At 43.7% G+C, this 14347-nt stretch overlaps 1 protein-coding gene across 8 annotated transcripts in view; it reads left to right on the forward strand.

Moving 5' to 3' along the window:
- The window catches only part of OSBPL5 (oxysterol binding protein like 5), a 177017-nt gene that overhangs the window by 90033 nt on the left and 72637 nt on the right, over positions 1 to 14347 (forward strand). Inside the window, exon 1 of one of the 8 annotated variants that reach the window (XM_057412775.1) lies at positions 7011 to 7155. The exons of 5 other annotated variants lie outside the window; for them this stretch is intronic. The gene's annotated coding sequence lies outside the window, so the exon portion shown is untranslated. Of the gene's footprint in view, positions 1 to 7010; positions 7156 to 7219; positions 7369 to 10066; positions 10202 to 14347 lie in introns of those variants that run through there. 2 more of the 8 variants (XM_057412776.1, XM_057412777.1) reach the window with 2 other exon arrangements.

The raw sequence follows: 14347 nt of genomic DNA on the forward strand, positions 1-14347 counted from the left end.
AGGCAAGGTCACCATTTATCATACAACACATTTTCATTCTCCCTTCTTAACTGCAGAAGTTAGTTGGAGTTCAGCTCTTGCATGTTTGACCACGAGGAAAAACAATTTCCTTTTTGTCCCTCTTGTTTGCTTGTTGTCACAGTAGGTATACAACTAAGGGATAATTGTTTTCCTACCTATTTTAGTAGCTAAAGTTACAGTGAACAATTCAGAATTGCACATAATAATGATTGTTTAGCGTGTTTAGAAAGTTTATTTTGCCCTGTAGCAGCCTGCACATGTTTCATCAAATACAGTTTTTTGATCTAAACCTCCTGTTGTGCCCTGTGGCTGCCAGCAGCAGAAAAGGGGGGCTTGAGTGGGTGAGCAGCACTCTTGTCCTGCATTCAGTTTGCGGTGGGGAGCAGTGAGCTCTGAAATGGGTCCCAGTAGCCTTTGCTCTGATTTTCAAAGACTGAGCACCCAGTTTGCCTTGTTTAGTGACCCCTTTGCCCATGGTTCACTGAACTTGCCCAGCCAAAGCCCCTTTCCTCCAGTTCTCAACTCGGCAGCTCTTGGGGCTTCCAGTCTTCCTCTTCTTTTTCCTGCTGGCAGCAGTCGTGTTAGTTGGACTTTTGCCCATCTACTTCTCCCCTGTTTGCCCCCAACATGGGGATCTTTTTAGGGTAGCACTGCTAGAGCAGCACAGTTCTTCTCACTGTGACTTGACCCTACTGCTATAGTTCTTAAAGACTGCGCCAGGTGCTGCAGAAGTTTCTGTGTGAGAGTTAGTCCTTGTGGGGTGCATCGCTGGACTCTCAGTACCTTCCAGCCTGTCTAAAGAGCTCTGCTGGTTTTTGTGGGCATGAAACTGCATCTTGGTTCACTGTTGTGTTGTGTCTTTTACTCTTCAAAGACAAATTCTCTCCTGTTCTTTTTTAATTCTCTGCAGATTAGCAGTCTGCCTTCACAAAAAAGACTTCTCCTTGCAACCTTTGTTTATTAAACTGAGGAAAAAGAATAACCCCCCAAACCCAAAGCGTTGTCATTTATTGGCATCATGGCAGTGATTCAGGTGAACTGGGCGGCAAGCACAAATCCCATCTTGACTACATCATGTCATTTGGGAATATCATTACAATAGCGCACATTTCCTCAGTGTCCTAAGCCTGGAAAACCTCCTGTTACTGAACACTTACCAAGTTGTTAATGGAGAGTTTGGAAGCAGCCATCAGATGTGGCAAAATTCGTAAGTACACATTAGCTATCTTCTTGCTTCTCCCTGGATCATGGGACCTAATCACATATTTATAAAAAGGTTTATATTTTCTCCTAAATGAGGGTCCAAAGGCCCAGACATACCCATACTTTCTAGCAGGCTTATTTCTCATAGCTATCTTCCCAGAAACAGGCACAGATAATGTAAAAAAGGTCTTTCCAAGATTAGCCTGTCAAGCAGAAACATCCTGAGAAGAGTAATTTGGCTAGAGTGATGGGTGATGAACATATTCTTGTCGCTCTTAGCTCTCCCCCATTGCTGCCATTTGAGACTTCTTTATTATCTTTTATAACTTTTATTTTCAGATGCTTCTCTGGCTGTCCTTATACATCTGACTCCTGAGATCCTGGATTCTTTAAACTGCAGGAAATAATGGCTGTCATTCTTTCACTCTCTCCTGTTTGGTTTTGGTTTAAAAAAAAAAACAAAAAACAAAAAATGTTGTCTTTAAGGGTCTGTCTGTGAATCTCCAAGATGGTACCTCTCTCATCTGATCCTTTCATTGCTGATAGCACATAATGCCTTGCTTTTTCTCACTTTTCTACCCTGTTACTACAGTATTTTGCTGCTTGGGTACAGTGGAGCCCCTGTGGAGGCAGGAGGATATGGCTCTTCTGAAAGTCAGTTCTGTAGCAAAATAGCAAAGCATCACATGCATTGGTATTGGTGGTGGCAGGGAAGTTCCTGTGTTGTGTAATAGATACTAACACTACAAATGAGCCAAGTTCTGAATCTGTGTTGTTTCAGGGGATTGCATTCACAGAAAAGCCCACACCCACCTTTTCAGACTTGGTTATGGATTTGGTGCTGTTGCTAGTTCTATTATGCTTCAGGAATAAAAGTGCTGTGATTTAGAAAGGTTGCTTTCTTTGCATGAGCTAAATGGATGACAGCAGCAGCTTTGCTGGTGAAAAGCAGCATCCCATCAAAGCTGTACTTTTCATAAAGCAGCAATCATGCCTCATACTGTCAATAACCCACTTCCTGTAGCCCTATTAATTTGCAGGCAGAAAAGGCAAAAGATGCTCTTTAGCATGTAGGACTGTTAGGATAACAGGGAGAATTGGCATATCTCCAGGCTGCTCCCTCTAATCTGTGGCTTCCTCAAGAGTGAAGGTGTGTGGAAGCCTTCCCAGAGTTGCTTACTCTCCCAGATGGTGTTTTTAGGGTTTCCAGGTGTGCTTGGCTGCATGGTGCCATGCTGCTATGTCTGCACGCCAATTTCCATGTCACCGGCGTAAATCAGGAGTGACTGCAGTGAAGCCACAGAAGCTGGTTATTACCACACACAACTGGGAGAAATAGGACTAAATGAGAGAATTGGGATAAGAATTCTTGTGTCAAATGCTGTTACTGCTGAAGTTGTTGGCAGTTTTGTACCTATGGTTGTCTTGATATATCTGAATGGCAAATAAAAATTACATCACCCACTTCAGGTATATGAGAGGCTTGAGGTGAGTGTGTGGAATTAGGGAGATAGCAGGAGATCAGTTTGGCTGCTCTACTTGTAAAGCCACTGGTACAACTTATAGAATTGTCTTCAACCATAGCAACAAAGCATGTATTTTCTGAAAAATTTAAATGTTAGTTTCTACATTTTATTTTTGTATAGTATGATAGGGAACTGTTTAAGATTTGGCCCTGTTTACAGGGCATTGTGGAAGCAGTTTAAGAAAACAGATGGATTATATTTGTTTTTTAAAACAGCTTTAGTTTGAAAATAGCATGAGAAGGTGCAGCATGAAAGATTTTATAAGAATGAGAACAGCAATTTAGAACCAAAAGTTTTTTTCTTTAACAAAGTTCTGAATGCAAAATGGTTTAATCTGCTACTAACTAGAAATCAAGGGCCTGTGTCATTTCAAAATGTGCAGTTAATGGGGAGACTGGAAGCAGTGACAAAGCATATTTGGGAATGCTTAATGGAAAAGCAGCGTTGTATAGCCTGGAAGGTTTCTTTTGTGTCAATATGTGTGTGTTTGCAGTCTGTGACCACAGAAAAGTGCAAAACCCAAATCTCTTTCCCATCAGTGATGTTTCAAGAAGATTCAAGGTCTAAAATGTGAAAGAATCTTTTTTTATTTTTTTTTTTTATTTTTTTTTATTTGGGTTGCTGGCGTTTTTTTTTTAGAGCTAGAAACACACCATGGAGACTGTACAATCAGAAGGCCTGGTAGGCTCATTTTTGCTAGGACATCCTTGCCAGAGCTGCTGGACAGGACCTTATGGCATCTTTGCCCTGGGCTGGCGCTGGGATGGACAAAGGCTTCTGAGGCTGGAGGGCTGGACAAGGATGTAGGCAGTCTGCCCCAGCAACTGTTCTGCTGCCTGGCCAGAAGAAGGTTAAGAGCTGCCTGCCTGCTTTGTGATTCAGAGGGATTTGAAGGGAAAAGGTGTGCCTTTTTTTTGCAGGAAATCAGAAAATACAAAGGGAGATGGCTTTGGGCCTTCAGTCATAGGAAGAAGCTGTGGTTTATGTTACCTGGCATTGTCTTTGGCCAATTAAGTAGTGCCCAAAGGAAAAGGGGCAGCACAGACTCTGAGACGGGATCATGCTGAGATTTTCCTAGACAAGTTAACAAGCCTCTTTCCAATTTGTAGTGTCTTTGAAAGCAGCTTCTTTGCTGAACCTGCTTGCACAATGCAGGTGCTAGCTCAGTTGTTTTCTAGTTGCAAATTGATCAGGCCATTGATTTGTTGCAGGCATCAGAATTCAAAGAGATTTTAAATGTGGGAGTCTGCTCTAAGATCTGGTTTTACATTGGTAATTTAGCAACACAAGGCTGCCTGTGCTACTTGGCCTTTTTCTAACTGTGTTTAACAGTGGTCATTTTGACTGTTGACTTTTTTTTTTTAAGATGAAGGTGTTTGTCCTGCTTTTAGGAAAGCAAACAGTTCAGCCAAACTTGTAAGGAAAATCACCTGGTATAAGCGTGGAGACCCAGATCTGCTCTTCCAAGTGCAGGAAGGAAGCTGTTACTTGGCAGAAATGGAGCGTAAACAAAGACAGAAACAGTGGGAATGTGATTATCAGGCAAGTGGAAAATGACTTTCAAGCAAGTCTCTTTAAGAACAGGAAGCATTTAGACTGATCCTGTCCGCCCTATACCCAAGCAAGTCACCACTGGCTCAAGTCCAGGTGAGCGGTATGAGCTAGCAAGAGAACAACCACATACCAGTCTGCAGAAGGAGTTTTGTTATGGCATTAAGTCTGAACTAGGCTGCGTAAGGAAGAGGCAGGACATGTTAGAAGGGAGGTATAATAGCTTCGCCGTGGGAAGAAATTTGAGGATTTCTTCTTGTTTTGGTGTGGCTGAAATGGCGGACGTAAATGTGCCATTGCTCACAAATGAGGCAGTGGTAATTCCCATCTCCAGATTGTTGTGCCTTGCATACAGCCAGTGAGTCTTGTGGCTGTCAAGGGCAGACTATAGTCCAGAACTGTTTGTGAGGAACCCCCAGGTTCCTGTGACATTTAGTGGTTCAGTACAGAGAAGGGATTGCTTAGAACTGCCACTGCATCCATCTGTTCGAAAATTGTCCGTTCTCTTTCAGATGTGACTGGTCACAGCACTGTTGGATTTGCTGTTGTTGCTGCAAATGCCAAACAGCATGAGCAAGTGCTGAAGGACCTACTTACCTTTGTAGTGCTGGGTGATAAAAATGGGAAAATTATGAACCAAAGGAAACATAGGGCTGTAAGGTACCTGCAGAGACCATCAAATCTTTTTTCCCAAACAAAAATATTCCTGGCAGCTCCTTGTCTCATGTGGACTCAAAAATCCCCTGTGCCTTCCAACTAGCATGGCCTCAGGGTGCTCTTTCCAGCAGGAGCCAGACTGCATCCCTTCCTCTGGATGGAGACATCAGGCCCCTTGCCGTGGTAGTTGCTCGTGAGACTTTCTCTTCAAATTCATCCCAGTTTTTTCTTTCAGCTCATAATACCCCACCACAGAGGGCTCCTTTAATAACTGTCTGAAAATAAAAGAAACAACATCTGAACACTGGCTTCTAGACCCCAGATGCACTGAGTGGATTTACTGTTCCCCCTGCCCAGACCAACTGTGGTGCATGCAGTAAAAAAAATAAATGTTATTTTGCACTCTTTCTGTCATTTACTGCCAGATTTACTGCAGGATTTCTCTGCCCTCTTAAATGAGGCTGGACTTTTTTCTGCACGTTGCACACCCTGCATGGTTCCTCTCCTGCTCGGCTACCCCAAGACACAGAGGCAATGTTTCTGGGTGCCCTGGTTCTCCCAGCCCCTTGTGGGAGAGGGTCAGCAGACCCCTGGCCTTGGCATCGCTCCTTGCATGGGGCCTCACTGGAGTATAGCACTTCCTCCAAGGCAGCACCATTAGGATCCCAGAGGTGTTAGTGCTGCCTGACGCATGAGCATTGCTTCCCACGGGGATTTCAACAGTTTTGCACAGCAGCAGTGTCTCTGATCAGTGGGATTCACGATCTAATGAAAGATCTTCATGTCTTAGCAGATGCTGTGGCTTCAGCAAACCATGGGCTGTCAAGTATAGAAGGTGGTGTTTGTGCATACATTTTAATCCTTGTTTGCACAGTACACTGAAGGAGTAAAGTACTTTGGAAATGCTGGCTTCATTCTGTTTTCACTGTCATTTTAATTTTCTATCATTTTGAATATCAGTTATTCATGAGATAGATATCAGTGCAACAAGTGGGAGTTCTTCCAAAGCTTTTTAGTGAGTATTGTTTATATACCATGCCAGATGTGTTGGAGGAATATGATCTGACACAAACCCAGACAAATCACTGTAAAACTGTGTACAAAAAGACACTGGCTGATACACTGCAGCTGGTGACACCAGCAGATATAGATGTTGTTTGCAGGACTCTTTCTTCACAGGGAGAGCACGAGGGCCAGGGGAGAGTACATGGTGTGCAGAACAACAGCAACACAAATAGGCTAGGGAGCAAGGTTTGACTGAGGTGTGTGTTTTGTGCTTGTCACTTAATTTAGCAATATTGGGAAAAGCCGTGAAGGAAAAACCATGTGGCTATTTTCCAGATGCAGAGTGATGCAGGAAGAAGCAGGGCTGTAGTTAAGGCATGCTTACCCACTGCAATATGTGTATGATCGCTATGGGATACTGTAACTAGCAACATCTACTGGACAGTTTTTAAAGCTAAAGCAGTACTGCTGGGCTAGTGTGCCTGATACCTGTGCCTCTGCTTGGCAAACCTGCCTCTGCATGGCATGTTCAGGCTCTGTGCAGCTTAGGGAATGATGCTTGTACTGTGCTCAGCTGCATCACCTGGGAAATCTTTGTCAAACTTGGGTGTATCTGAGCTCTGTACAGAATGCACTGAGTGATTTCCACCATCACCAGCCTACTTTTGCAAGGATTTACTTTATTCCTCACAGATTAATTACAGAAAAAAAAGTGAACTGTTTTGTGTTGGGTTTTATTTCTCTTCTGATTGCACAGTGAAGAATCACCAATCACATCTGTGCCAAGAAGCCACTAAAAAGAAACAGAAAGGGTGCAGGAGATTATGCATGACAGGGATAGAGTCTGTCACAGAGTTGCAGATTATTTATTGCTGGCACCCTTTGATAAGTGGCTGCAACTGGCTCTAATTTTCTCAGCACAGCACAGCTGCTTTGATCAGCACTGAAACTGTTAACAGTGCTGACAACTAAATTATTGTCGATGGCATTGCAGTTTAAACTTCCCTGGAGGAACAGTGGCAGATCACACCCACCAGGGCTATTGTTTAAGGCTTTCTTTGGACATATCCCTGGGTTGAATCAGGCTGAGCTTCTTTTCAGGATTTTCCTCCACACTGCCCATGGTTAGAGTCTCTGTGCTTTTCCAAGCGGGAGCTGGGATCGCAGGCAGTGTGCTGGCAGCGTGTGGGAGGTGTGTTTCATTGCCATGTGCCCCTGGAGCACAGGCTTTGCGTGCGGTGTCTTCTCTGGGTCCAGTGCTGATCTGCAGCTTGGAGGAGTGTAGTAGCATTTGGGAGGGGACCAGACCGCTGCAGAGCACATTGTAGGTCTGGGCTAGGGACGGTGGCGTTGAATGCAGGTGTCAGAGGGAGAGTGATTGCCGTCTGAGACAGCGAGTGCTGCAGTGAGTGGCCTTTTCCCCTCCTTCCCAGGGCTGATGCCAGCCTCCCTATAGCTCTTTGTAGCCTTTCCTATAGCTCTTTAAAATACTCCCTTCGCATAGTCTTTTTCTTTACACCTTTCATTTCTAGTTTTCTACTTGCCCTCCTCTCTTCATCTCTCATTCTCCCTCCTTTCAGTCTCCCATTCTTTCTTTGTTTCTGTCCCTGTGCCTCTGAGGCTGGACGCAGACTCATACAAATGCAGTAGTATTTTGGGAACTGTTGACTGACAGGAGTCATCTATAATGGATTTAGAAGTACTTGAACACAGGATTTGCATTTCTGCCTCTGCTCAAAAGCACCACTGTCACTCAGCTCCCTTGAGGCTTGAATTCTGCTAGAAGCTGCTATGGCAGTGGCATCCTATGATTTGCTTCATCAGTTGACATTTTCAGGAATTTGGTGTGATGTAACAAGGTTGACCATTTTACTGCCCTTTCCTGCTAAACAATGTTGATAATTTCTCACCTGCCTAAAGGGGTGGAGTCCCCTGTATAGAACTGGCTTTATTAGTGAGAGCCCACATGAAAGTGTGCTTCTTCCTGTTGTTGCTATTATTCAGTGACCTTTGTCGATTTGCATTATATTTTAGTCATCTAAAACCCTGATCAGCCCAATTCTGCTCTGTGTCTAAACTGTGAGGAGTAAGGAGTTTTAGTAGTCATTTCAAGATCTGGAGCAAATCCTCTACAAAATTAGGTCTTGCCTATGTAAACAAGTTGCACTGCTTTTAACTACTTTTCTGTAACATTGATATAACCCTTCCCTAGTGTGAAATCAGTTATGCCAGTATTAACATGCTTATACCAGAGTAGCTTGCTCCCCTGTGGGAAAGGAGAGCAAGCTATTCTAGTATAGAGCACTTTTATTTGGCTATGACTGCATCCACACTTTCATTGTATTGGCAGAAATATACTGGCAAATAATGTTTGCAATTTAATGTGGGTGAACTGGTACAAAATCATGTAAAGAACAAGTCTTGGTCTGCAGGCTGCCTCTGCCTCTATAACTCCTTGACAAGCGAGTGTTAAATATGTCATTATTTATAATCTTGTGACTGGACATACAGTGAAAAGACCAAATATTGCTGTCATTATGTATTCACAATTAAGAAACTAAGAACTGGTCATGTGTTGGCTATAAAGTCATGACTGAGTCATGTGAGTCCTGGCTGTAGTTTATTTTTAAATAAAGGATGTAAGAATTTATTCGCTCTCAGACTGTTTGCTGACCTTTGTATTTATTTGCAGAATATTGGTAATGTAAGAGGACCATGGCAGAGATGTAAATTCCAGTATGTTTACATGGAAATGCCTTTGAGCTGGCAGGGAAACACAGAGGTGTTCTAGCAATGCTGAAAATCTGGGTCCTGAAAAGCCACTTGTGCCAGTGAAAAGTGAGTGCCTGGTGGCTGTGCAATACTCGACATTCATATCTGTGGTCATTTACCTCAGTCTTCATCAGGGTAGGGCAGGGCAGTCCAGAGATCAACAAGCAGCAGGTACAGAAAATTCAAACAAATGCCAATCAGATACCACAATCCTGAATATCATGGTTTATTGATGGGTTTTTCCCAGTACTAATGCTAATCTAGATGATTGGTATGTGCCTTGTACCAATCTTGACTTGTAGCGAGAATCGTGTAGGAAAGGCTCTTGGTGTTTGCAGGCAAAGGAGAAATACATTTTGTATGGGAAACAGTTAGTACTCAGCGTAATTCTGGGGAAAGCAGTGCCACCAACAGGCTGGGGTCTTCCGGACAGAAACTATCTTAAAGACACATAGCTGACAGGTGACTGAAAGCGTGAGACCTAGCTAAAACTTTCAGGTTTTCTTCTACCACAGAGTAAATAATGGATATGATCCTTTTCTTCTGCAAGATAAGAGGTTATTTTAAGGCAGCTGATGGGGAGGTGAAGGAATCTCTGGGGAGGAGAAGCTGGTGTTGTTAGGGGACGGCAAAGCTTTGCTGGGAGGAATGCACTTTGTTGTGCTGCTTGTTGGCACAACTTGCTGGGCTGTTGAAGGAAATAAATTTTCACAGAGCCTAATAGTTTCCTCCTATGAGTTAGTGTTACCTCCATATCATTTAATTCCCACCTTTGCTTATTGTGAGTGCCATTTCAATGCTGCTTTTCTCAATTTTGTTACCTCTAGCCTGAGCACTGCTTTGGAAACAGCTTTCTGAACTGCAGGAGGCTTGTTTCACAGAGCAGGGAGGAAAACTGCACCATTTTTTTCCCAAGCTCATTGATTCCCCATGACACTGATGATGGTGGTGGAGGTGACTCCTGTGAACCGGTGGGCTCTTGCCTGCAAGCTGGGGCTGCGGCTGGGCGCTGCAGGGGGCTGTCACAGTGGCACAGGTGGGCAGCAGTCAGTCATTCAATAGAACTGGGATATGGTCATCAAGAGCAAGCAACTGACCTTGGACAAATCTGCTGTAACCCAGCCTAGCATCCAGCTTGCCCTGGTCTTTGCTGCTTCATTCTAGGGGGAAAGTGATCTCTGACGGTGCTTTTGCTGGTTTAGGTTACTTCTCTTCCTGAGCTGACTCAGAGGTTTTGCCTGCTCTGTTTGCATCTGGTGGAAGCCGCAGGCTGTCGGCATCTGATCTTTCTCCTTAAAGAGTCCAGCAACATTGGCAGCCCTAGAAGGAGAGGCAGAGGCATCAGACAGGTCCTTGCCTGCAGTTCTTGGCAGCAAGGCTTGTGGTCGGGACAGTTTACATGAGATTGAAAGACAGAAGCAATATCAGCTCAGCCCTACTCCCACAGGAGTCCACAGAATCTATCAGTGAGCAGTTTTGAAAAGTTTCTTTTGTCTTGTCGGCTCCACTTTTAACCTGCTATGAAAATGTTCATTGTGAAACACCCAATCATCCTTACAGCAACTGCATCACTGGTGTCTGTGGTGATATACTGTGAGCTGCATAGGACAGAAACCTTTAATATCTGTGTTTATACATTTCCCTAAAGGTGAAGAGATGACTGCAGTGGAAAATTAGTTTTGCTGGGTAAAACACTGAATGAGCTCACCTGATCAAGAGAAAGAAATCAAAACGTTATGCTTTTTAGTTTTCTCTGCTGCACTCAGACATTAGCTAGTGTGGTCTGCTGCTCTTCAGCAAATATGTTTGGGTCCAAGTGCTGCCTGAGATGGTTAGAAACCCAATATGCATTCTGAGGCAGGGGTAATTATGTATTATGCATACAGCTCCTAGCACGTTTATTTGCTGTGCCAATTGCTAATGGTTGAGCAATTGTATTTATTACTGGCAGCTGGTAATAGCAGCCTGTGTTTCTACCCTATAGGGGAATTCAGTATGTGTGCCCAGCCATGGGATGGTGAAGGTTTTGTACCTTTTAGAGGCACCATGATGTCTGTACAGACCATCTAGCCTTCTGTCATTTTAAGTGCTTCTTTACTTCATTTCAGAGACATTTGTTTATTTTGTCCCTCGTTACCCTCCCAAACTTTTCAGATCTTTCCCATCTGGGCTCTTGTGTTTATAAATTCTTCTACATTTGAAGCTTGTAGGCAGCAACCACTTTGAAGCCTACTGTTGTAACACAGACCAAGTGTTTGCCAGAAAGCAGCATGGGCTCTTGTTCTCTTCTACCCCCTCCTTACAGTGTTGCAGGTCTTTCTGAGATTGCCCCCCTTCTACCTGTTGGGTGCCTGCACTCACCACTGTAAGTCAGCATCACCCAGCTAAAGAGGCCACAAACCAGCATGGTTGCTATTTAAATAGTTACATTTGTCTCAGTTTGTTTCTTTTCAAAAGTCATACTGTGGCAACTGTAACTCCTTTTGTAAGACCTACACAGCTGATGCTTAACTTATCGCTTCTTTTCTGCTGTGGTAAAGGTGAGCTGGTCAGCCCCCAGCTGGGTTCAAGTTCGGCCTCGTAAAAACTGTCTGTCACCTTTTAGCCATTCTCCTTGCCATTTCCTTTTTGTAGCAGAGACAATGGGAGTGTTTCCTGCTAACTCCTGTCTCCCTGCAGCAATTGTGATAAATTGCTGCAGTCTTTATTGGAAAGCATTGTATGGTTGCTCTTGGTGCTGTGATAAAGAAAATGCCTTGAATGGGCTGCATGGTGTCTGGCTTCCTTTCAATCACAGTCAGTCTGGATGCTGAGGACCTGATCTTCCTTCTGTGCCAGGTCTCAGCTCATGTTTGTGTGGGAGGCCAGAGTTCTGTTTGTTTAAAGCCATCTTTACACTTTTGACATAGATCTGTTGAAGGTCAGTGTCATCCATAAATCTATACACGGGGGTCTGCAGGTGCCCCTTGTTTCCCATATCCTCCTTTGTAGTCTCCTCCCTCCCTTGTGGCAGTGCTGGAGCTGGCTTGAACATCTTTGTGTTGGTGTTGTGCTTCATGGCTAGTGCTTTCTTCACTTTCCCCAACTGGGAACTCCCAGCTCTCCAGCCAGGGGCTTTTGGCCTCACAGTATCACAGTATGTTAGAGATTGGAAGGGACCTCAAAAGATCATCTAGGCCAATCCCCCTGCCGGAGCAGGAACACCTAGATAATGTTACACAGGAATGTGTCCAGGCGGGTTTTGAATGTCTCCAGGGAAGGAGACTCCACAACCTCCCTGGGCAGCCTGTTCCAGTGCTCCCTTGTATTTTCAGTAGTCAGTGCTTGTAGCAAGAAGGGGTTGCAGCCAAGCAGTACTGTTTTGTTTCAGTTTGGGTTATTTTTTTAAATTATTATTATTATTTTTGCTCAGATATTTCAGTGACAAAAAAAGCCAGTGTAAGTATAGGTGAGCTTTAAAGTGATGAGAAGAGTCCTCTTTCTGAATTCTGTGGCTTTCAGATTTGTTGTCTTTTGTCAAGAGCTATGTTGTCAGGTTTGCTGCCTGTGAGATTAGGAGCCTGGACTCTTCAGGGCTTGACCTGTCACAGAAGCACAGAATGGTTTGGGTTGTAAGGGATCTGAAAGATCATCTAGTTTCAATTCCCCTGCCATGGGCAAGGACACCTCCCACTAGACCAGATTGCTCAAAGCCCCATTCAACCTGGCCTTGAACACTGCCAGAGATGGGGCAGCCACAGCTTCTCTGGGCAACCTTTGGGTTCCAATGTTTCACCACCCTCACGGTGTAGAGTTTCTTCCTGGGTTATACCTGGCACACACAGACTGCATCTGGTAGTGGGACAGCTGTACAAGTAGAAGAGTAGTCAGTGGCAGAAATATTGAGATACTATTATTTGAACAAGTAAGAGGAGATCAGCAAAGACAAATGCACAGTTAAATTTGTATGATGAGCGTGTGTTCATTCACCTGCGTGCCTAATGCTCCCTCCGTCTGAATCAAAGGAAAGTGCCAGTGCAGAGTTTGTCCTATCTCCTTATTTTCACTGATAAGTCATGGATAAACTGGGAGGGAAGGAAGGACTGAGGTAGGCACAGAAAGGTTTTTGGCTTGAGAACTGTGGCTGAGAGTGGGTTTCATTGTGTGTGTTGCATCAGCCTGTGCACGGTCTGCGTCCTTTGGGCTCATTTAACACAGCATAAATTCCACCCTAAATGCTCTTTGTGGGTTGTCTAGTTTCCTTCCTCCCACAGAGATTTTTAATTAAAAATCTAGGACCAAAATAACTGCAGTGCCATCTCTTAACTATTGTTCTAGGAAGAGCTTAATGCTCTTGTCTCTGGGAAACAGTGAAGTTTATGCTAAACACACAGAACATTAATTTCCTGTAGAATTTCAGGGAGCGTGGCTATATCAGAGGAAGTGTAGGTGGATGTTAAATTTAAACCACTGTACAGCAGATCTTGGTTACTAGCATGCCCAAAAGTCTGAAAAGTTAAATGGGCATACAAGGATCTTTCCAAAAATAGATGCAGATGCACTTCCTTAAAACTTATTTGGTGGTGTTTATTCAGCCCTTCTTGTGAAAGCCCCTGAGGTTTACAGAGCCTGCCTGAAGCTGATAGGAGAAACAAGAAAATAGAAGAGCAGAAAATTATGCATGAATGGAGCACCGTGGAATGTGGTCATTTCTCCGTCACTGCATTATTCTTCAGAAGCACATGAGCCAGGCTGGCTTGGTGTCAGAGCCATTGGATGGAGATACAGTTTGTGCTTATACAGGATGTCAAGATGGAAATATATTTCTAAACTAAAATTCTTGGCATTTATGATTGTCCAGTTTGTTCTTTGTGTTTGGGATGGTGGATGCTCATGACGTATAAACTCTGGAACTGACTCTGGAAAATCTTTGTGAAAAAGAACAGCAGTTATTTTCTCTGTTGGAAGTTGGTTTGTAAACGTCCTTTCCTGCCATTAGCTTTGCCTTACTGCATCAGTGAAGTTCCTTCTGAGCCTGAGTCTGAAAGTGGCTCAACAGGACTTGAGACAGAAGTCTGTTTTTTACTTTGTTACAAGGGGACAATATTTCACAAACAAGGTAATAATGTCAGAAGGACACTATCAAGCGTGAAAGCAGGTCTTAAAATTAGCTTGGTATTTCCTAGTAATGGTGTGGTGGGAGTGTAGCCCCAAGGCACAATCTTTTTTAAATGTAATTATATAAAGGCAGAGGTGGATATCATAGAAAGGCAGTGAGGCTTGCAGTCGCCTGTGGTTTTTTTAAAATGTCATTAAAGCTTGAAGTAGGATCCTTCCATTAAAAGGGATTATGGTCTCATTATGTGATTTAGATAGTGGTATGAGGCTGTAATCATGCTTTTAATATGTTCTTTTTAAAGAACATATCAAGGCAAGAATTGACCTTGAAGATGTGGCTTGCTTGCAGATGACTTAGCTGCAACGTTTGTCCAAAGCAACATGTTCTTGTCATGGCTTTAAATCTGTGATAGCTTTAGCTAAAACAACTAAATGAATTTCTTGTTTATGTTTCCATGTACCTGATACCACATTTCCATCACCACTCTGGGTTTATCCCAACTCCTGTTACCCCC

The sequence above is a fragment of the Pezoporus wallicus genome, unplaced genomic scaffold (assembly GCF_028554395.1).
Source record: "Pezoporus wallicus isolate ANWC-B61680 ecotype Strahan unplaced genomic scaffold, APGP_CSIRO_Pwel_v1 scaffold_6885, whole genome shotgun sequence".
Lineage (NCBI taxonomy): Eukaryota > Metazoa > Chordata > Aves > Psittaciformes > Psittacidae > Pezoporus > Pezoporus wallicus.